The sequence below is a fragment of the Mobula hypostoma genome, chromosome 5 (assembly GCF_963921235.1).
Source record: "Mobula hypostoma chromosome 5, sMobHyp1.1, whole genome shotgun sequence".
NCBI classification, from domain to species: domain Eukaryota; kingdom Metazoa; phylum Chordata; class Chondrichthyes; order Myliobatiformes; family Myliobatidae; genus Mobula; species Mobula hypostoma.
This window is the reverse complement of record NC_086101.1, coordinates 43,852,610-43,868,307: the sequence shown is the minus strand read 5'-3', so window position 1 is coordinate 43,868,307 and position 15,698 is coordinate 43,852,610.

The following is a 15,698-nucleotide window of genomic DNA, read 5'->3' as shown; positions in this document are numbered from 1 at the left end:
CATCATCGAGGACCTCACGTGGTCTGTACATACCGATTGTGTAGTGAAAAAGGCATAACAGTGCCTCTTTCCCCTCAGACAGGTGAAAAAGTTTGGTGTGGGGCCCAAAATCCAAAGAATTTTCTATAGGGGCACAACTGAGAGCATCCTGATTGGCTGCATCACTGCCTGGTATGGGAACTGTACTTCCCTCAATCGCAGGACTCTGCAGAGAGTGATGCAGACAGCCCAGCACATCTGCGGATGTGAACTTCCCACTATTCAGAACATTTACAAAGACAGGTGTGTAAAAACAGACCGAAGGATCACTGGGGACCCGAATCACCCCAACCACAAACTGTTCCAGCTGCTACCATCCAGGAAATGGTACCAGAGCATCAAAGTCAGGACCAACAGGCTCCGAGACAGCTTCTTCCACCAGGCCATTAGACTGCTTAATTCATGCTGATACAATTGTACTACTATGTTATAAAGACTATCCAGTTGTACATAATATTTATTATAAATTGCACATTGCACATTTAGATGGAGATGTAATACAGATTTTTACTCCTCATGTATTTGAAGGATGTAAGTAATAAAGTTAATTCAATTCAACCTATGGACTCACTTTAAAGACTCTACAACTCATGTTATCAATATTATTCACTTATTTATTACTATTTTTATATTTTTTCAGCTCAAGCTGGTAAAACCTGAAATATAGGCATAGCCAAGCACACTCATTTCTCAATTGCTAGTAACTTTTGGACTATTCTACTGATGTTTAGTATTGTGGTTTTCTGAAGACTTACATAAATATTGCTGTACAGGCCTAATTGTCTAATGCTATTGTGTCGTGATTATAGGATGACACCAGTTGTAGAAATTACTATTGGGACAATGTATATTCTGTTCATATCCAATAGTCTTTTGATTTCCTCTTTTATTTAAACATATTTCTGGCATTTTCACTTATTGATTTCTATATGTTGTGTGTATTTGGGATGGTTATATCTATGAAATAAATTGTTCTTGCTTGTTTACCCTGTAATATTATATCTGGAGAGTTTTTTTGGTATGTCCTATCTGTAATAATGGATCATCCATAATATAATTTTTGAAACTGATTCTAAAACAGTACAAGATTTGTATTTATAGAAGGCTAGAGTCTTTTATGAGTTTGCATTTTAAAGCAAGGCTTTGGTAAATGTTTGCCACTTGATTATGCCTCTGTAAATGCTGCAGAATCCTTAATGTGTTGGCTTCTTTCTATTTTTTTTTCCTTGGCATTTTCTGCATTTATCATCTTTAATTTCTTAGTCTTTCATTATGCATTTTGGATTTTTTTTTTGGGTTAACTACCTGGTTCTCTATTCCTACAAGGAAACCTTCTGTTTCTGGGAAGAGGTCTATCACTCTGAGCCAGGCATTTGATGCTTTCTTTGGTGTGTACTTATCAGAATTGCATATATTTGCATAGAGTTCTGAATCCTATTTTCATTGATGAAAATATACCCTTAGAAATTTTATCTAAGGATATATTTTCATTGATGAAAAACAGATTTCATTATTTATTTATTTATGTATTCATTCATTCATTCATTCATTTATTTATTTATTTATTTATTTATTTATTTATTATCTATCTATCTATCTATCTATCATATGTTATTATTTTGTATTCTTTTAAATATTGGTTGGTTGCTAGACTTTGTAGTTTTTTATTGATTCTAATCAATTATTTTGTTCTCATGTGAAAGCCTACATGAAAATGAACCTCAGGGTAGTATATGGTTACATATATGTACTTCGATAATAAATTTACTTTGACCTTTGTAAATGCACATGGTTCTTCCCTCTGCTAAATGATCCATATTGAACTACAGTGCCCTGCAAAAGCATTCAGCCCCTACATCTATTTTCACATTTTACTGTTTCATTTTCTAAATATAAAATATATTGAAGTAGGATTTTTTAAGCTAATCTACAAAACATTGTGCATCTTATCAGATCAAAGAAAAATTTCAAAACTTGTCAACAATTCACTAAAGATTAAAAACCAAAATTGCAAGGCTGAAAAAGTATTCCTTACCTTTGTAGTTACTATACTAACATTCCTCTGGTGCAATATAGTGTATTACCTTACCAATTCACTCAATTTGGTGACCAGTTGATCTTTCAATTAATTACCGTTCTCTGTAATGTTCAACAGCATGGTAGATTTTCAACAGACAAAGAACATTCAAGGAACCATCAATGATAAGACAGAGCACAAATCTGGAAAAGGGTAAAGGACCATCTCAGAGTCACTAATGTGACGAAAGAGGGTTACAGAAGTACACATAGACTAAGATGTTAACTGTCCTGTGCTGGCACCAGTGGGATCAACAGTTGATCTGCCACCTATGTTCAGGAGAGAGAGATAAGTAAGACAATGGAGCAGCATTTGGAAATGTTAATGAAGAGACGAGAGAGTTTAACGGAAGGAGACACCCGTCTGAATATTGTCAAGACCGGCTCCTTTTGAACCCTGAACTGTTTGAAGTGTGATGGACAGGCGATACCCCAGCAGGGGGATAAAAAGGGGCAGGTTCGCTAAGACAAGACACACGCCACCACGAGGCAACGAGACCCTGGAAGCGGTGCGTCCCCACAAGTCGGTGGGAGTTTTGGATGTCTGATCGCGGGACCAGCCATAGACGCACAGGGTGGAAAGATACGGTCGGCGGAAACCTGGTGTGTGTCCGCCCTTGCCTGGGTGCCAGGTTCACACGCTGAAGAACGATCGCGTCTGGAATGGAGGGGTCACAGTTGGTGACCTCAGAAGACATTACAAAGGGCTCACCCGAAAGCTAACTGCGAGGAATATCGAAGGTCTGTTTGGAATCCGCTTTGCATATTCATTCGTTCTCTCTCTCTCTCCGGTACGACGGCGATTACTGCGAACTGAACTAAACTGAACTCTGTCACTTGTGATTGAACATTTTACCCCTAGACTGCGATAGAGCTTGATTGATCCTATTATTCTAGTTCTGTGTACATGTGTGTTTTATTGTTGCTGAACTGTTGCATTTATTATCCTTGTGATTAGAGTACTGTGTTGCTTATTTCTTTAATAAAACTTTCTTAGTTCCAGTAATCCAGACTCCAACTAAGTGGTCCATTTCTGCTGGTTTGGTAACCCAGTTATGGGGTACGTAACATAAGTGAGGTTCTCGTCCGGGATTTTGAACGCTAAATTTGGGACGGGGTAAATTGATTGGGTTAAAATTCCCGAAAGAAAGAAAAGGCAAACAGCAGAAATGGAGATTGAGGAATTTCTAAAGGCGCTGACCTTGGAGGCAGTAGAGGATGCCAGGAAAGCGGAATTGGCAGCTGTGGCCAAATGGTTGAATCTTGTTAAGGGGAAGTTGACAATGAGGAGAGAGGAGATACACAGAGCTATCGTAGAGCACTATGTATCAAAAGGTGTGTTTCCCCAAGGGGAGCTGGAGGTGATATCTATTGGAAAACCTGGTGGAGACGCATTACAGGTGCAGCTTGAAAAACTGAGACTCGAGCACGAGTTCCGGGTATGGCAGCTAGAACACAAAGAGAAACAGTTAGAATGGCAAAGAGAAGAGAGAGAGAGAGAGACAGTTAGAACGGCAAGAGAGAGAGAGGGACAAACAGCTGGAGCGAGAAGAGAAACAGAGGGAAAGGGAATTTGAGCTGGAGAGGTTAAAGATAAGGGCAGAGCAGGGGCCCATGCGGAACCAAGGTGGAGGGTTCAGGGCGACCCAGGAGGTTAGGCTGGTTCCCCCATTTGACGATACCGATGTGGATTGGTACTTTCTCCACTTCGAAAAAGTTGCTGCAAGTCAGGGGTGGCCGAGGGATAAGTGGGCTGTTTTGCTTCAGAGTGTACTTAAAGGGAAAGCCCAAACAAGCTTACTCGGCTTTGTCTGCGGAAGATGCCCAGAGGTATGAGGTGGTGAAAGAGGCCATCCTCAGGATTTATGAGTTGGTCCTGGAGGCATACCGGCAGAGGTTCCGGAATGCGAAGAAACAGTGGAACCGCACGTATTTAGAGTTTGCCAGTGAGATGCAGACATATTGTGAGCGTTGGTGCGCCTCGAAGGGGGTAAATGGGGATTATGACAGATTGCTACAGCTGATCCTGATTGAGCAGTTTAAAGGTTGTGTCCCTGAAGGTATGAGACCCTACCTAGATGAAAAAGAGGCAGCCACGTTAGCCGCAACTGCTAAGTTAGCGGATGAGTATGCGTTGACGCATAAAATGAAGTTTGTTGTCAGTGAAGGAGGGGTTAAACCCAGTTCCAGTACGGATCTGGAGAGACATGGGAGCTTGTCAGTCACTGATCTTGAGGAGTGTTTTTAGACTTTAGTTCAGAGACCGAGACTCGGGAGGTCAGTGTGATCAAAGGCATTGGAAAAGAGACTGAAGTCGTGCCTTTGCACCAGATACACCTACAAAGCGACTTGATCTCTGGACCAGTCACGATCGGGGTGAGACCCGAACTACCGATGAAAGACGTGGAAGTCTTACTCGGTAATGACCTCGCGGAGGGAATTGTGTTCCCAGCAGTGAGATTGACAAGTCCGCCTGCCAGCATTGAGGCCCCGTCCATGCACTCACAGTTTTATCCCGTTTGCGCAGTGACTCGGCGTATGTCCAGAAATGCTGCAGAGGCTGATATAAAGTTAGCTGAGACGTTTCTACCAGCCCTGTACCGGGGGAGGTAGAAAGTGGAAAGAAGGAGCGTAGTGGAAGAAGAGGAAGTGAGGGAGCTGAGGCAGACTTAGCATTAGCCAGGAAGGACTTTATACAGGCACAGGAACGAGGCGAGGAGCTGATGGATTTGGCGGAGACAGCTCTCTCTGACGCAGAATTAAAAAGGGAGCCAGTAGACTATTATGTGAAGGAGAGAGTACTAATGAGGAAATGGAGACCACGTACTGTGCCCACAGATGAGGAATGGGGAGTTGTACACCAGGTGGTAGTGCCGAAAATTTATAGGGGCGAGATTTTTAACCTGGCCCACAAGGTACCCCTCGGTGGACATTTTGGGGTGAGGAAGACAGTCGACAGAATTATGAAAGAGTTTTACTGGCCGAACATGAGGAAAGATATTGTTGAATATTGTAGGCAATGTCATTTATGTCAGGTGGTAGGAAAGCCAAACCAGGTCCTGCCTAAAGCGCCCCTTCGACTGATACCTGCGTTCGGGGAACCTTTTTCCTGAGTAATTGTGGATTTTGTCGTTCCCCTGCCCAGAACTGCGAGTGGGCGGGAGTTTGTGATGACTATGATGTGCGCCGCCACCAGGTTTACGGAGGCGGTGCCCCTGGCCAGCGTGAAGGCTCCCGCAGTGGTAAAGGCGCTTGTGAAATTTTTCACTACGATAGGGCTGCCCAGGGAAATCCAGTCAGATCAGGGGAGTGTCTTCACATCTCACACATTCTGACGGATATTGGATGAGATGGGAGCAAAGCAGATTTTGGCCTCCACATACCACCCCAAGTCACAAGGGGCGTTGGAACGATTCCACGCCACATTAAAGACCATGATTAAAATTTACTGTCAAGAAAATGCTAGGAGCTGGGATGATGCTTTGCCCCTCCTCTTATTTGCCGTGAGGGACACGGTTCAAGAGTCATTGGGGTTCAGTCCATTCGAGATCGTCTTTGGTCATCGGCCCAGAGGACCCCTGACCTTACTAAAAGAGCAATGGTCCAGTCCGGCAGTCCAAGTTAATGTGATTGATTATGTTTTAAAATTTCGTGAGAGGCTTGAAAGGATCTGTGACCTTGCCAAAGAAAATCTGCGACACTCCCAGACTAAAATGAAAAAATGGTATGATAGGCGTGCCCGCGAAAAAGTGTTCCAAGTGGGCGATCGGGTCTTAGTTCTGTTCCCAGTGGCAGCCAACCCCCTCCAGGCGAGATTCCACGGTCCATACAAGGTAATTAAAAAGATAGACCCTTTGAATTATGTCATCGAAACGCCGGACAGGCGTAAACCCACACAGTTTGTACACATTAACATGTTAAAAGCCTACCACGATCAGAAAGAAAACCTGGTTGGTGTTATCACAGAAATTAATGAGACTGGGGTGTCGAATGATACGGGGAAAACCCATCTTGAAAACATGAATATGGTGCCGACCCGATTGGAGAACTATATTGTTCTGGCTAAGTTTGCTGATAAGGTCTCTCACCTAACCCCTGAACAAAGCGGGCCATTGATAAAGCTAATTAACCTGCACGCAGATGTATGTCCCGATGTCCCGAGGCGATGCAAGGGGACGGTGCATGATGTTGTGGTCACCTCAGACCAGCCTATTAAACGACACCCCTATAGGATGAACTTGGAGAAGGGCAAGCTAGTGGAGAAAGAGATTGAGCACATGCTAGCCACAGGTATTATTAGGCCATCCAAGTCGGAATGGGCGTCCCCCTGTGTGGTTGTCCCGAAAGCCGATGGGAGCATCCGATTCTGTACAGATTACAGAAAGGTGAACGCTATCACGAAAATTGATGCTTACCTCATCCCAAGGGTAGACAATTGCATTGATAAAGTGGGGAGAGCTACGTACATCACAAATATCGATTTGCTGAAAGGGTACTGGTGTGCTCCTTTAACCGACCGGGCGAGAGAAATCTCGGCATTTGTCACTCCCTCCGGTTTATATGAGTATGATGTTCTGCCTTTTGGCATGAAAAACGCCCCAGGGACCTTCCAGAGGATGATTAATTCAGTAATAAAGGGACTAAGGAACACAGAAGCATATATTGACGATTTAGTGGTCTGGAGTGACACGTGGGAGGAGCACATTGTGGCGGTAGAGGAGCTATTTAAACGGCTGTCCGAAGCCAACCTGACAGTGAACCTCGCAAAAAGTGAGTTCAGCCACGCGAAGGTCACTTATCTGGGATTTGTGGTAGGACAGGGGCAGCTGGCTCCAGTGCAGGCTAAGGTGCGGGCTATCTTGGAGGTCCCCACCCCGACAGACAAGAGAGCGCTGAGAAGGTTCTTGGGGATGGTGGGGTACTATAGGAAGTTTTGCAAAAACTTTGCGGATATTACCCTCCCTCTCACTAAGCTTTTGCCAAAGAATGCGAAGTTTGTGTGGAACGACCTTTGTCAACAATCCTTCGAGAGTCTGAAGGCGATTCTGTGTCACCATGCTGTGCTAAATGCGCCTGATTTTTCAAAACCCTTCTCCCTAGCAACAGATGCTAGTGACGAAGCTGCCAGGGCGGTGCTGTTGCAGACAGACAAAGAGGGGGTTGAGCACCCAGTCGCTTATTTTTCTAAGAAATGTAATATCCATCAGAGAATTTATTCCACTGTGGAGAAAGAGTTACTGGCCATCATGCTAGCATTACAACATTTTGAAGTTTATATTTGCCCGGCACGGAAACCACTGGTAATTTACACTGATCACAACCCATTAGTGTTTTTGGCCACTATGAAAGATAAAAACAAAAGATTGCTAAGTTGGAGTCTGGTGCTACAGGAATTTGATATAAAAATTACACATATAAAAAGGAACGGAAAATGTGATTGCTGACTGTCTGTCAAGGTGTTGACAACTTAAAATTCTCTGTATTAGCTAAATAGCTGATGAAGATGTATATTTGTGTGTATCTAATAATGTATTCATGCTTATAATTTTTACCCCGGTAAAAATCCTTAAAGGGGAGGGGTGTGACGAAAGAGGGTTACAAAAGTACATATAGATTAAGATGTTAACTGTCCTGTGCTGGCACCAGTGGGATCAACAGTTGATCTGCCACCTGTCTTCAGGAGAGAGAGATAAGTAAGACAATGGAGCAGCATTTGGAAATGTTAATGAAGAGACGAGAGAGTTTAACGGAAGGAGACACCGGTCTGAGTATTGTCAAGACTGGCTCATTTTGAACCCTGAACTGTCTGAAGTGTGATGGACAGGTGATACCCCAGCAGGGGGATAAAAAGGGGCAGGTTCACTAAGACAAGACACACGCCACCACGAGGCAACGAGACCCTGGAAGCGGTGCGCCCCCACAAGTCGGTGGGAGTTTTGGTGGTCTGGTCACGGGACCAGCCATAGACGCACAGGATGGAAAGATACGGTTGGCGGGAACCTGGTGTGTGTCCGCCCTTGCCTGGGTGCCGGGTTCACTGCTGAAGAACGATCGTGTCTGGAACGGAGGGGTCACAGTCAGTGACCTCAGAAGTCATTACAAAGGGCTCGCCCGAAAGCTAACTGCGAGGAATATCGAAGGTCTGTTTGGAATCTGCTTTGCATATTCATTCGTTCTCTCTCTCTCTCCAACAGTACGATGACGATTACTGCGAATGGAACTAAACTGAACTCTGTCACTTGTGATTGAACATTTTACCCCTAGACTAGGATAGAGCTTGATTGATCCTCTTATCCTAGTTCTGTGTACATGTGTGTTTTATCGTTGCTGAACTGTTGCATTTATCATCCTTGTGATTAGAGTACTGTGTTGCTTATTTCTTTAATAAAACTTTCTTAGTTCCAGTAATCCAGACTCCAACTAAGTGGTCCATTTCTGCTGGTTTGGCAACCCAGTTACGGGGTACGTAACACTAATCAGAGCTCAGAGTAGTCCATCATGAAAAAGTGGAAAAAATGTGAAACTACAGCCATGCTGTCTAGGTCAGGCTGCCCCTCTAAACTTAATCACCAAGGAAGAATGGCACTTGTAAGAGAGGCTAATGTGATGCCAACAATCACTCTGAGTGAGCTGCTGAAGTCAGTGATTGCAAATGGAGATGAAGTTCATGGCTACACAATCTCAAATGCTTTGGAAAATCGGGGTATTTATGGAGGAGTGGCAAGGAAGATGCCCTAGCTAAAAAAAACATACCCTTGCTCGTAAGGACTTTGCAAAGAGTCACTTAGAAGTTACTGTAAAGATGTGGAAAAAGGGCTTGTGGTCGGGTGAGACTAAAATGGAACTTTTTGGCCTCAACCCTAATCAGGATGTGTGGCATAAATTTAATACAGCACATTAGTCAGGTAACACCATCCCTACTGTAAAGTTTGCTGGTGGTAGCCTCAGGCTGTGAGGATGCTGTTCAGCAGAAGGGACTGGAAATCTGGTCAGGATTGAAGGGAAGATGAATGCTGATAAATGCAGACAGATCCTGGATAAACACCTGCTAACCTCAGCCAGAAAGCTTAAACTGGGGAGGAAGTTCATCTTTCAACAGGACAATTACCCAAAGCACACTGTCAGAGCAAGCATCAAGTGATTTCAAAGAAAGAAAATTGATATCCTTGAGGAGCCCAGTCAGAGTCCTGACTTTAACCTAATCAAACATACCTGGCAAGACCATAAGATTGTTGTCCACTGCCGTTTTCCAACTAATCAGACACAGCTTAAGCAACTTTACAAGAAGGAATAGACAAATCTTGCTCCATCATGTTGTGCACAGCTAATAGAGACTTATCCAAACAGACTGCTGGCTGTGCTAGCTCTGAAACATGGTTCAACTAAGTACTGAGCAGAGGGAGACGGATATTTCGAACTGCTGACAATTCAATTTTTAAAGTTTTAGTTTTTCAAATTTTACATTTTTCCCTGTCTCGTTGAGCTCCTTTGTGACAAGGGCGCACGTAATTCACAATTGAAAAGTCTCAGCTAAATTGATCAAAATCCCTGCTTGTAACACATATTTACATGAACAAATGGTTGGAGGCTGACCATTTTTACAAGGCACTGTATATTCTCCAAAGCGTGGTGTATTTAGGTTGAAAAGTTAACAATTTGATAAGATCATTGAGATTAATAGGTTTAAGAGCTACCATATGTCTTCATATACTCTCAGAAATCCATAGACGTCACACAACTTTAAAACACTAAAGGTAGGATGTTAGTTCATTTTATGTGCAAAACTGGATCAGAAGTGAGATTGGGATTGATTTCTATGTAGATGAGAAGAATTACGTGGGGTAGAATCCCAATATTGTTCCATGAGATTCCACATGTGAGTGGTTGTCATGCTCTCCATAATGCCTAATATATTTGAAAGCATGTTAACGCAAACTCCAAACAACAGGAATTCTGCAGATGCTGGAAATTCAAGCAACACACATCAAAGTTGCTGGTGAACGCAGCAGGCCAGGCAGCATCTGTAGGAAGAGGTGCAGTCGACGTTTCAGGCCGAGACCCTTCATCAGGACTAACTGAAGGAAGAGTGAGTAAGGGATTTGAAAGCTGGAAGGGGAGGGGGAGATCCAAAATGACAGGAGAAGACAGGAGGGGGAGGGATAGAGCCAAGAGCTGGACAGGTGATAGGCAAAAGGGGATACGAGAGGATCATGGGACAGGAGGTCCGGGAAGAAAGACAAGGGGGAGGGCGGGACCCAGAGGATGGGTCCGGGAAGAAAGACAAGGGGGAGGGCGGGACCCAGAGGATGGGTCCGGGAAGAAAGACGGGGGGGGCGGGACCCAGAGGATGGGTCCGGGAAGAAAGACAAGGGGGGGGGGACCCAGAGGATGGGTCCGGGAAGAAAGACACGGGGGGGGGGGGGTACCCAGAGGATGGGAAACTCCTAACGCAAACTCCAATGTTTTCTTTTCTGGTGTGAACAGACCATGTGGGATCTGTATCTGCTATTGATTCTCGATGGACTTATTACCTGGGCAAAGATTACCCACAATTGCTTGTTCACAAGTTCAAGTTCTAGTTTAATTGTCATTCGACCATACATCAACACCCACGAATGCAGTCAAACAAAACAGCGTTACTTACCAGGGCCAAGATGAAAAACACACTAACAACAGTCATACACAGACTTACAGTAAGGTACTGGTGTATTCAGATGCAGCCGCTTCTACTAGGCAAACTGAAGGTGTTGGATTCCATGTCATTATGCAGCAGGTTATTTTGTTTTATTGTGTGTGAGGTGACCACTAACCCTCTTCTTCTGTTTTGATCAGCTGGTTGGCTGAAAAACAACAGAGAGGAAGTAGGAAGAAGGGAAAAGATATCCACCGTTTATAGAACATAGAACATAGAATAGTACAGCACATTACAGGCCCTTCAGCCCACAATGTTGTGCCGACCCTCAAACCCTGCCTCCCATGTAACACCCCACGTTAAATTCCTCCATAAACCTGTCTAGTAGTCTCTTAAACTTCACTAGTGTATCTGCCTCCACTACTGACTCAGGCAGTGCATTCCACGCACTAACCACTCTCTGAGTAAAACACCTTCCACAAATATCCCCCTTGAACTTCCCACCCCTTACCTTAAAGCCATGTCCTCTTGTACTGAGCAGTGGTGCCCTGGGGAAGAGGCACTGGCTGTCCACTCTATCTATTCCTCTTAATATCTTGTACACCCCTATCATGTCTCCTCTCATCTTCCTTCTCTCCAAAGAGTAAAGCTCTAGCTCCCTTAATCTCTGATCATAAAACAGGCAGCATCCTGGTAAATCTCCCCTATACCCTTTCCAATGCTTCCATATCCTTCCTATAGTGAGGCGAACAGAACTGGACACAGTACTCCAAGTGTGGCATAACCAGAGTTTTATAGAACTGCATCATTACATCGCAACACTTAAATGCTGTCCCTCGACTTACGAAACCTACCACCCCATCAGCTTTCTTAACTACCCTATCTACCTGTGAGGCAACTTTCAGTGATCTGTGGACATGTACCCCGAGATCCCTCTGCTCCTCCACACTACCAAGTATCCTGCCATTTACTTTGTACTCTGCCTTGGAGTTTGTCCTTCCAAAGTGTACCTCCTCACACTTCTCTGGGTTGAACTCCATCTGCCACTTATCAACCCACTTCTGCATCCTATCAATGTCTCTCTGCAATATTCTACAATCCTCTACACTATCTACAACACCACCAACCTTTGTGTTGTCTACAAACTTGACAGCCCCCCGCTTCTACCCCCACATCCGGGTCATTAATAAAAATCACGAAAAGTAGAGTTCCCAGAACAGATCCTTGTGGTACACACCACTAGTCACAATCCTCCAATCTGAATGTACTCCCTCTACCACGACCCTCTGCCTTCTGCAGGCAAGCCAATTCTGAATCCACCTGGCCAAACTTCCCTGGATCCCATGTCTTCTGAACTTCTGAATAAGCCTACCGTGTGGAGCTTTGTCAAATGCCTTACTAAAATCCATATAGATCACATCCACTGCACTACTCTCATCTATATGCCTGGTCACCTCCTCAAAGAACTCTATCAGGCTTGTTGGACATGATCTGCCCTTCAAAAAGCCATGCTGACTGTCCCTGATCAGACCATGATTCTCTAAATGCCCATAGATCCTATCTCTAAGAATCTTTTCCAATAGCTTTCCCACCACAGACGTAAGGCTCACTGGTCTATAATTACCCAGACTATCCCTCCTACCTTTTTTGAACAAGTGGACAACATTCACCTCCCTCCAATCCTCCGGTACGATTCCCGTGGACAATGAGGACATAACGATCCTAGCCAGAGGCTCAGCAATCTCTTCCCACGCCTCGTGGAGCAGCCTGGGGAATATTCCGTCAGGCTCCAGGGACTTACCCGTCCTAATGTATTTTAGCAACTCCAACACCTCCTCTCCCTTAATATCAACATGCTCCAGAACATCAACCTCACTCATATTGCCCTCACCGGCATCAAGTTCCCTCTCATTGGTGAATACCAAAGAGAAATATTCATTGAAGACCTCGCTCACTTCCACAGCCTCCAGGCACATCTTCCCACCTTTATCTCTAATCAGTCCTAACTTCACTCCTGTCATCCTTTTGTTTTTCACATAATTGAAGAAATCCTTGGGGTTTTCCTTTACCCTACTCACCAAGGCCTTCTCATGCCCCCCTTCTTGCTCTTCTCAGCCCCGTCTTAAGCTCCTTTCTTGCTTCCCTATATTCCTCAATAGACCCATCTGATCCTTGTTTCCTAAACCTCATGTATGCTGCCTTCTTCCACCTGACTAGATTTTCCTCCCACTCAAGGGAAATGCAGATCATACAGTGATTCAATCTCACTAGAGATAAGGATCTCTTAAACTAACACTGCTTCTTGAGTTTTTGCACCATGTTTTTTTGGAAATGCTGAGCTAGGTGGAATGTGAAGAGGCTAATTTGCATTAGTAATGCAGTATCAGAAAGAGGGATAACTCTTTAAAACTGAAAAAAGGAGGAATTTGATCAGCCAGTGGACAGTGAACCTGTGGAATTTGTTGCCTCAGAGGGCAGTGGAGGCCAAGGCACTGGGTATTTAAGGCAGAGATTGACAATGGTTAGGATTACAGGAAGAAGACAAAAGAATAGGGATGCAAAAAAATCAAACATTATTGAATGGTAGAGCAGTTGATGGACTGATTGGCTTTATTCTACTCCAACATACAATCATTGAGTCATAGAACTCTACAGCAGGAACAGGCTCTTTGTCCCACCTATTCTATGTGAAACTATTTATCTGCCATGCCATCGACCTGCAACCAGACATAGCACTCCATACCCCTTCCATCCATGCATCTACCCAAATTCCTTTTAAGTGTTGAAATAAAACCTGCATCCACCGCTTGCACTGGAAGCTCATCCACTCTCTCACCACCCTCCGAGTAAAGAAGTTCCCCTCAAACTTTTCAATTTTCATCCTGAACCCATGACCTCTAGTTGTACTCTCACCCAACCTTAGTAGAAAAAGCCTCACTGCATTTACCCTATCTATACCGCTTGTAATTTTGTATCCCTCTATCAAATCTCCCCTCAATCTTCTATGTTCTAGGGAATTAAGTCCCAACTTATTCAACCTCCCCTATAACTCAGGTCCTCAAGTCACAGCAAAATTCTTGTAACTTTTTTTTGCACCCTTTCAATCTTATTTACATTTTTTCCCATAGGTAGGTAACCAAAATTGCACACAATACTCCAAATTAGGCCTCACCAACGTCTTATACAACTTCAACATAACATCCCAACTCCTGCACGCAATACATTGATTTATGAAGGCTAATGTGCCAAAATCTTTCTTTATTACCATATCTACCTGTGACACCACTTTCAAGGAGTTATAGATCTGTATTCCTAGTTCCCTCTGTTCTACCACATTCGCCAGTGCTCTATCACTCACCATGTAAGACCTGCCCTAGTTGGCCGCCACAAAGTACAGTTTCTCTTACGTTGCATTAAATTCCATTTGTCATTTTCCAACTAGTCCAGACTCTGCTGCAAGCTTTGATAGTCTTCCTCACTGTCCACTACACGCCCAGTCTTGGTGTCTTCCACAAATTTGCTGATCCAGTTCACCACACTATCATCCAGATCATTGAGATTGATGACAAATAACAATGGACCCAGCACTGATCCCTGTGACACACCAGTAGTCACAAGCCTCCACTCAGAGAGGCAACCATCTCCTACCACTCTATGCTTCTGCAAAGCCAATATCTAATTTAATTCGCTACCTGATCTTAATGCCAAGATACTGAACATTCGAGACAAACATCCCACACTGGACCTTGTCAAATGCCTTGTTAAAGTCCATGTAGACAACATTCACTGCTTTGCATTCATCAGCTTTCCTGGTAAATGTTGTGTATTTAATACTTCAGCTATGTTCGGTTGATTAAGTATTTTGTTTGTTTAAATAATTAATTAGGGTTATATGTAAGAATATATTAATTGCATACATCATTATGCTTCACATGATATATGTGTGCCTCTCTTCATGTAAAGACAAAGTTACACCAGTATTTTCAGATTCCAGTGTTTCCTTTGAATTAGTTTAATGTTTTGAAATTACAAAACATAAAGGTAATTTCCTCTAAAAACTCTATAAGACTGATTAAACACACCTTACAGCAGAACAACATTAACATCTCCAATCCTTCAGCACCACACCCGTGGCTAAGAATCCTTTTAATACAGTTACTCTGCTAAGGCCCCTGCAGTTTCTGCACTAGCCTCCCACAGAGTCCAAGGGAACATCTGATCAGGCCCTGGTGATTTATCCACCCTAATTCACCTCAAGACAGTGAACACTTCCTCCTCTGTAATCTGTATAGGGTCCATGACTTCACTGTTGCGTTGTCTTACTTCTATGGACTCTGTGTCCATTTCACAAATAAATACAGATGCAAAAACTCCATTTAAGATCTCTCCCATCTCTTTCACCTCCACACATAGATGACCACTTTGATCTTCCAGAGGACCAATTTTGTTCTTTGCTATCCTTTTCCCCTTAATACATCTAAAGACATCCTCCTTCACTTTGTCTGCTAAAGCAACTTCATATCTTCTTTTAGCCCTCCTGATTTCCTTTTCAAGTGTTTTCTTGCATTTCTTATACTCCTCAAGTGCCTCATTTGTTTCTATATGCCTCTTCCTGCTATGCACCTCCTTTTATTTCTAAACCACAGCCTAAATATCTCTCGAAACCCAAGGTTTACTAAACCTGCTATCTTTGCCTTTTATTCTGACAGAGATAGATAAACACTAGATTACAGTAGCTGACCTACACATTGAAAGCTGCGTCCACCATGTAAGATGCGTTACAGAACCTCTCACTATCTTCCATTTAGGTGATGAGGTCACGGCACAGGTAAGGGTTAAATCTAGTTCTCAATACCATGCAGTCTCTTTTCCTCATGGGTTACTGTGGACCAAGTAGACAAGGATGCCACAGCAATGCTGAACAGAGTGGATGTGCTGTGGTACAGAAGGT